Source organism: Stylophora pistillata, chromosome 14, assembly GCF_964205215.1.
Source record: "Stylophora pistillata chromosome 14, jaStyPist1.2, whole genome shotgun sequence".
Lineage (NCBI taxonomy): Eukaryota > Metazoa > Cnidaria > Anthozoa > Scleractinia > Pocilloporidae > Stylophora > Stylophora pistillata.
In genome coordinates, this window is record NC_142532.1 from 17,197,379 (window position 1) to 17,206,054 (window position 8,676).

Consider the following 8,676-nt stretch of genomic DNA (forward strand, 5'->3'; position numbering starts at 1 on the left):
CCTCCCTTTTCAGTTAGGCGACCCTAAAAGCCGGAACGGTGCAATGGCAGAAAATGATCTCTAATTCTTAAACACGGAACGGCGGAAAATAACCCCGAATCCTAAAACACAGAACAGCAGAAAATGACTCCAAATCCTAAAACACGGAACGGCGGAAAATGACCCCAGATCCTGAAACACGGAATGCTGGAAGATGACCCCAAATCCTAAAACACTGAACGGCAGAAAATCACCCCAAATCCCAAAACATGGAACGGTGGAAAATGACCCAAAATCCTAAAATGTAGAATGGCGGAAAATGACCCCAAATTCTAAAAGACGGAATGAAGGAAAATTACCACAAATTCTAAAACACGGAACAGATGTCAAGGCATGTTGCACGAATTTTGTACAAAGACACTCAAGCGCTTGGCCCATTCATCCCCACGACGATAATGCACGTGACTGAAATTAAGTGTTATCAATTTTTTTTCTTTTTCTGAGAGGTATGAATAATAATGAACCATTCTACATGAAAGATAGCTGCGTTTTTGCGTTGTAAACCTGTTTAGTTACCTTTTGTTATGCTAAATTTGTTATGCTAAATTTGTCATGAGTTTTAGTCGCAGCATAAAAAGTGGGAATCTCTCATGGCGTGAAAGACAAAGAATTACACTTCCCTTTCAGGAAGGGTAATTTAACGCCATAGAGTTGACGATTTGCAATTTGTTGAGGAACAGAAGAAATCCACTAAATGAATTGGTGAAATAGCCTTTTTTTTTGTCCACAAAGTTTATTTCTTCCGCTGATATGTAAGCTGTAAATTTCATACAAGGATGGTGGTGTTTTCTACGATGGCCCAGAAGGGTCACAGTCCAGTTTTAACTTTTGACAGTCCAGTTATTTTTTTGACAGTCCAGTTTTATTTTTTGACAGTCCAGTTTTATTTTTGACAGTCCAGTTTTATTTTTTGACAGTCCAGTTTTATCTTTTGACAGTCCAGTTTTATTTTTTGACAGTCCAGTTTTATTTTTTTTGACAGTCCAGTTTTATTTTTATGACAGTCCAGTTTCATTTATTTTGACAGTCCAGTTTTGTTTTTTGGTTCATAGTCCAGTTTTATTTTTGGGTCACAGTCCAGTTTTATCTTTGGGTCACAGTCCAGTTTTATTTTTTAAGTAGTCACCAGATCTCTCTCGATCAAACCTTCATCAACTGTACACTGAAAGGGCGGGAATTTTAATTTTCCGCCATTTTGATTCCAAAGTACAAAGTACAAAATGCCGTTACCAACATATACACCATGCATGAGCGACAGTGATAATTCTGACGGAAATGAGCTGGAACTTATATCACAGTACTTCAAACAGGGCTACAGCAGTCTGGAAATACTTGAATTTTTGAGACTCCACGACATAGCTATCAGTTTATCAACCCTGAAAAGACGTCTTCGATCCTTAGCCCTGTCGAGAAGATCCACCTTATCTGATGATCAACTGAAGAATGCCATCGAGAAGGAACTTGGGAAATAGAGCGACTAAATATAGGATGGCTCCGAGCTGTAATTGAATGATAAAAAGTAAAAGTTAATAAGTTATATCTTAACTCCTTGCACGTGAGTATTTCCTTTTTTCAGGTAGAGTAGAATTGTTAAAAATTACCAAGCGAAATTAAAGTGATCCGCGACTTTCTTCCTTTCGGTGTTGTGCAAAAATAGACGAGGAGCCCGATGAATGGATTTGTCTTTCACGTGAACAATTTTCCCAGAAAGTCAATGTTCCACGAAGAAAACTCCCTCGATTGCGGCCAAGCCACATTTCTCCAGCAGAGCATACTGTAGATTAAAAATATCAGTCGGAGCGTCACGTAATAAAAACCTCTTTAGATTTTATTTCAGTTTAAAATTTATTTCGCCAAAAAAAAAAGAAAAAAGAAAGAAAATTAATAGACGCACGAGTCGGAGCCATTCCTACCAGCGGTGAAATACAGGAATGGCTCCAGTCTCTAGTCGTCCACCTGAACTGAGTCTGCACTGACTAAATGAGTTTAGTCAGCGGAACGAGTCAGCAGATGACTTAGTCCTCTGCGGAATATCACTGAACAAGAAAGGTTTCCCCTTCGTTATGTAAGTAACCATCTCTTGTTTGACACATCGGAGTTTTCAGTCGCACTGATATTTCACTGTTCCGCTTGGGGTTAAACAATACTCACGTGCAAGGAGTTAAGATGTAACTTATTAACTTTTACAGACATTTTACTATTTTTATCATCCAATTACAGGTCGGAGCCATTCCTGTATTTAGTCGCTAGTCAAACAACACGTGCAACATGCAACACATCGAGAGAGATCTAGTGACTACTCAAAAAATAAAACTGGACTGTGACGCAAAAAATAAAACTGGACTGTCAAAAACAATAAAACTGGAGTGTCAAAAAAATAAAACTGGACTGTCAAAAAAAAAATAAAATTGGACTGTCAAAAAATAAAACTGGACTGTCAAAAAAAAATAAAACTGGACTGTCAAAAAATAAAACTGGGCTGTCAAAAGATAAAACTGGACTGTCAAAAAAAAAAAAACTGGACTGTCAAAAAAATAAAACTGGACCGTCAAAAGTTAAAACGGGACTGTCCAAAAAAATAAAACTGGACTGTCAAAAAAAAATAAAACTGGACTGTCAAAAAATAAAACTGGACTGTCAAAAATTAAAACTGGACTGTGACCCTTCTGGGCCATCGTACTTTTGGACACCTGGTCAGAAAGAAATTCTTCAAATTCTTCCTGACGATTTCCTTCTGCTAACTTTCCAACGCGCATGACCTCATGCAAACCTGTCTTCAGCTAGTGTTACTAAAGACCGAAAGGGGATTCGTGGACAAAGAAACTCTCGTATTGAAGGGCTTGTAACGAGGACTTGCTCTCATGCTAGTCTAAGTTTGAGCTGGGGCTGAACGTCGTTATATTTTTAAAAGCCTGAAAACATTTCTTTGATGTTCTCACACTTACAAGTATATGAGATGTTATTGTCTCATTAAATCAATGCAGACGTGACCAGGAAACGTATGTTACAATTGTTTATTGCATTGTGGTATGTCAATTTAGTTTTCATATGCTTTGTAGAAAATTCATACAACATGCCTTGACATCCGTTCCATGTTTAAGAATTTGGGGTCATTTTCTGCCATTCCGTGTTTTAGAGTTTGGGGTCATTTCCCGCTGTTCCATGTTTTAGGATTTGGGGTCATTTTCCGCCATTCCACCATTTTGCCGTTCCGGCTTTTAGGGTACGTTGCCCTTTCAGTTACTGACATTCAGCATGCTTTTTTCCTGAATTCAGCCTTCAATGCAAATTTCTCCCCCTTAAGTTCAATTTGTTAACTTGAATCATATTTATTTTGCCTTGCTACATTTATGTGACATAATTACCTGAGTTGTTGCATTATTAATTTTTTTTTTTCATTTTTACCTTTTTTTTTCATTTTTACCAATTTTTTCATTTTGTATTTTCACTTTGAATTCACTTCTTCCTTTGTGATTGCATCACTCATAAAAAAAAAAAGGCTGTGGTTTAAGCCTGTGTTGTGCATTTATCAAAAACATGGTTGGAACTTGACAACTGGTTTGACTTTTTTCAGATTATGAAGCAAAGCATGATGTGTTTATATGCTACTGTTACAAAGATGTTGACTGGGTGAAGGAACTTCATGCCGAGCTCGAAAAACGAGGTTTTAAGTGCTGTATTGACTTTAAGACCTTCACCATTGGAATATCAATAATGCAAAACATAACTGAAGCAATTTGCTTCAGTAAAAAAACAATTGCAGTACTTTCTCCAGACTTCATTAAGAGTGATTGGTGTAAACATGAGCTACAAAAGGCGCTTTCCAGGGTGCTATATCATCAGGTTGTACCAGTTATGTATAAGAATTGTGAAATACCCTTTGCTCTTCAAGACACAACCTACCTGGATTGGGAAAACTGCAATGTGAAACCTTACTTCTGGGAACAGCTTGAAAAGGCTTTAAGGAAGCCAAATGGTGAGTTTCACAAAAGCAGGCAACCTCAAAATGGAAATCAAACCTCTTAACTCTCTGCACATGTATGGATCATGGCAGCACCAGGTGAAAACTAGTGGGACTTTTTTGTACCTAGCATATATTACAAAACTTAAACTAACGTCATTTGCCAACTTACAAAGTTGAAAATTTGCTTGAATCGTGGTCAGCATATTGATGGGGATTTTTCACCTTCTCCCTTGTTCAAAAGAGGAGAGGCAAGTTTCCTTACTCAGTAATTTCTTTGGAGATTAAGGTTTATGAGACATTTTTTGAGAAAATAAGCTACTTTAGAGGGGAGCTTTCTTGGAGGTTCATGTGCATTAAATTTCTTAAAGAAATATTGAATAATTTTTGAGGGTCCCCTATACTTTTATGAAAAGCAGGATTGGGCATTTTTTTTCTCAGGAATCATGATATGGTTTTTCTTGAATCATGACTCATGATTGAAGATGGTAAGATCTTCTCATGTCCACATGGACAAACGTAAATTTTTAGTTCAAAGTGACCCACGAATAAAGAGCTAAATTAATCGGGAACCATTTTATTTTCCCTCAACCTACCCCCTCTGGGTAACCCACAAGGGTTTGGGGAATTGGAAGCTTACCTGGGTGGGGTTGGGAAGTTTGAACCTGTGGAATACACAAGGAGTTTAATGGTGAAGAGTCTGTTTTTCGTGAGCAAATGATTTAGAAGGAAATTTTCACTTGTAAAATGATACCTGTATGCAAAAAAAATCAAGAAGAAAAATTTCACTTGTAAAATGATGCTTGCATGCAAAATAACCAAACAGCAGCACCAGAATCTTTGCTAAATTCTACAAATTTCATTGATCACATAAACAATCATTCAATATGTGCTTGGGTGGGGATTTTTGAACACAATTTTTGCCTGGGGGGAGTGGTGATTTGGACAAACCATTCTTCAAAAGTTCATATGCCCAGGGCCTTACCTGTGGGGGGGAGGGGGGGTCCATTGAAGCTTTGAGTTGTTCATGCTACTCTCAGCAGGGAAAGATTGCTATTATCAATAGTATGAGTCAATTTAAACTATTAAAGAATTTGTTTATCATATAAACTGTAGTGTTTCACAAGGATTTCCATTCTTGGGAAAAGCTGTAACTGTTCGTAATAATTTTTTATGTGTTTGATATCACCAATTGGTGCCTTTGGCGACACTTTGTCAGGTTGATGAATGAATGGCAAAGTGTTCTCAAATCCGGATCCAAGGTTGTCAAATTTTCTTGTTAGCAAAGGCCTTTGGTGTCTATATGATAAACTAAACAATGTATGGTCGCTTGTAGATAAAGAATTTCTGTTCTTGGGTTCAAGTTAAAATCTCAAAGAGAAACTCCATGCACCCATGTATTATTCTCTATTCATTTATTACCAATTAAGGTTTAATTTATTGGCTCAAACAGTTGATGAAGGGGATTTTCAAGATGTATGGTCTCATTCTAATCAAATTTTATCCTTTCACTCCCAAGAACAAAAAAGACATTCTGCTATAAGAACTATACAGTATAGTTCCCTGTTAACTCAAACTCCGTTCACTCAAACCCCCTGGTAACTCGAACAAGATGCCCTTTCCTTTCACCACATTTCTTTTACTATCAGCCAACTCAAACCTCTTCTAACTTCAACCATTTTTGTTTCCCTCAAGGGAGTCCTTAGGTTAGCATGGGTTCTACTGTAGTGTCAAATCATAAACTTGTGTATCTGTTGTCTGGGACATCTGTATCAGATTGTTCACTGAGGTGATCACCGTATATCTTTACTTGACAGTTTCTTTGATTGTAAGAATTTTTATTCTGAGTAAGAGTGAAAGGGTCAGTGAATGTACTACCAAGTGCTTTTTAATTGGGCTTAATGGAACCTAGATTTAACAAAGTGCCAAGGGACTAAGGAAATTCGTTCATTATATCAACGGAGGTAATGTGGCATACATTTTACTGTAACTTTAGCTGGGCTGAAAGTGAAGTATTGCTCATTATACTGAGGACTTCGTTTTATAGAGGTTTGTTAAATCAAGGTTCCACTGCCTTGGGAAACAGTTCAGTTTTCTCCTCAAATCTGAATGATTCCCAAGTTTTTTTGGTTTGAGATGAGGTGACTGCATTTTCTTCAAAAGGTGATTTACACAATTAAATACCATCTGTGGTGAAGTCACTGTTTACAATTGCAAAAAGTGATACACTGATTTAAATGGAGGGGATGAATTTTTTTGGTTTTTGAAGCTCACTTCTCCTTTAAATTATGTTTATGTATAGTTGTTGGTAATTTTTAGGAGACACTGCATATTTCTTCATGTTTTTGTCAGTCTTTTGGGACCTGGTCATGCCCAGAAACTAGAAAATAATTCCAAAGTATTAGAACTGACTTACAGGCATAGAAACTTTGGTCCATTTATTTTTTTGTTCAAGGAGCTTGTTTTATCTTCAATGTAGGTTGGATTTTCATGTCAGTCCCCTTTCTTGACAACTGTAACTTAATTTAGTCTCAGCTTTTGATCAACAGCTCCAATGACAATGGTTGCATAAAACTATAACATAGCTGATTTTAGCTTTGTCCTCATTAACTATCAAGTGATAGAAATTACAAGCTGATAATTTTTCATAAAGTAAAAGTACACATTTACAGAGTAAATGAAATGTTTTCAGAACTTTTTTTAAAAAAGAAAGATCACAAGAAGAAAGTTTAATTGTTTTAGTCTTTAGACTATCATAATATGCAGATACTTTGCAATTCATAAGACAAATAATTATGTATTTAAAGAAATCTGATTTTTTTGGTAACATTATAAAAAAAAAAATTAATGGTGGTCCTTTCAACTTGACAAGATATAAAATATATCTACAGTTTATTGGATTATTAGTTCTAAATTTCTCTTCATAATAGCTGAGTTTGGCCCTTATCAATTATCAAACAATCAATATCAGCTGATAATCTAATTTTTAGACAGTACTGTTAATATTAACTTTTACAACATGAAATTTTATGGCTAACTTTTTTACTAGAAAAAAAAAGGGTTATAACAAAAAAATTAAATTTACTGGGCCTACAAAGTTGTAGCTATCTTTGGTGTATGTAACAAATTAAAGATCAAAGTTAAAATAAAGCCATTTTCTTTGCTTTCAATCTCATTAGGGTTCACATGTACCCAGCTAGGGTGGATGGGAAGGGTGCAGGCACTCACGTGTTAACTATCATATTTCCTCCAATAAGGGCCCTCAATCTAATATGCACCCTTTTGCAAACAAACACCCAACCCACAGTCCCTAGTGTCAAACAAGTACTCTTAAATAATTCCCTTCCCCTCATTTTCTGAAATGCTTGGAACACCAGTTTTTATTGCCATTTGGTCTCAATTTATAACCCTGTAACCCTTTAACTCCCACAAGTAATAAACCTGTAGTAATCCATTAATAACCATACATTAGCCAGCAATCATGTAATGAGAATATACTCAAACTTAACAAGTACAAGTTATCTTGATCTAATGCCAAATTGTTCTAACTAATTTACAAGGAAATGTGTCACCAGTAGAGGGGAGAATGAACAATCTGATCTTGGGAGTTTATGATTAAGCTTAAACTACAGAGGAACTATTACACTGAGAATAGTATCTTTTCTGTCAGTGACTTCCATTTACTTTTCCACCTCCATATCATTATACACATCATCGATGTGTATAATGTTAAAGTTTCTGTCTTTCTTTTAAAAATTTTGCAAAAATAAAGTTAAAAGTTTGTTGAAAGGAAAACTTGATAAGTGCACCACTTGACTGAGCCCCCTCCTCTAATAAGTGCCCCCCCCCCAGCTCTTCACTGAAATTGTAATTAGTGTGTAGGCACAAATGATAGGAAATATAATAAATGTCGCTGGCTGTTATTTCTGTATTCTCATTACTTGTCTTTGCCTTTGTGTATTAATATTGTAGGGAGAAATTACTTCCTGGTCGTTCTTGGAGGTCAACCCTATTCACACCCTGACATCAGCTTGTACGTTATTCAGACTGTTCTCTACACATTCCCCAAGAGACTAACAAGAAGAATTTGTTGAACAATCAAGAGGGTTTCATTAATTTAATGGCAATCATTTCGTTTATTCCTCTGACCCGGATGTTTCTCGTAGCTTCACAACCCATTAGGCTTAATGTTTTATGGTTAAACTGTTGTTTAACCCTTTAAACCCTAACAAATTCTCCATACTGTTCTCTATACATTTCCTAAGGTGCTGACAAGGAGAATTTGTTTGACAATCGAAATAATTTTTACTTGGTGATCATTTCCTTTACTCTTGTGACCTTAATGTTTGATTCAGGGGTGACGTTGTAAGGAGAAATTAGATACTAGTCACTCTTTGGGGTTAAAATGTTCAAAAGTATGGCAGAAAATGTGTAATTATTAATTATTCACAAGACTAACCTTTTAATCATGCACGTAACTCGACTAGGGAGAAAAAAAAAAGGAGCCAACTGAACACAACAACATAAAAAATAATTTGAACTTTAACCTTTCACCCACGAGAGTGACCAGCATCACTCCTGAATCACAAAGACAGGTCAGGAGAATAAAGGAAACAATCACCAACTAAATAAACTTTGATTGCTAAACAAATTCTCCTTGTCAGCACCTTAGGAAA

At 36.1% G+C, this 8,676-nt stretch overlaps 1 pseudogene across 1 annotated transcript in view; it reads left to right on the forward strand.

The window, feature by feature from the left end:
• LOC148716875 (uncharacterized) overlaps positions 1-7,170 on the forward strand; it is a 22,907-nt pseudogene extending 15,737 nt beyond the window's left edge. Inside the window, exon 6 of the transcript XR_015995637.1 lies at positions 3,614-7,170. The product of XR_015995637.1 is annotated as an uncharacterized LOC148716875 (transcript). The remainder of the gene's footprint in view (positions 1-3,613) is intronic.
• The last annotated feature ends 1,506 nt before the right edge of the window (positions 7,171-8,676 follow it).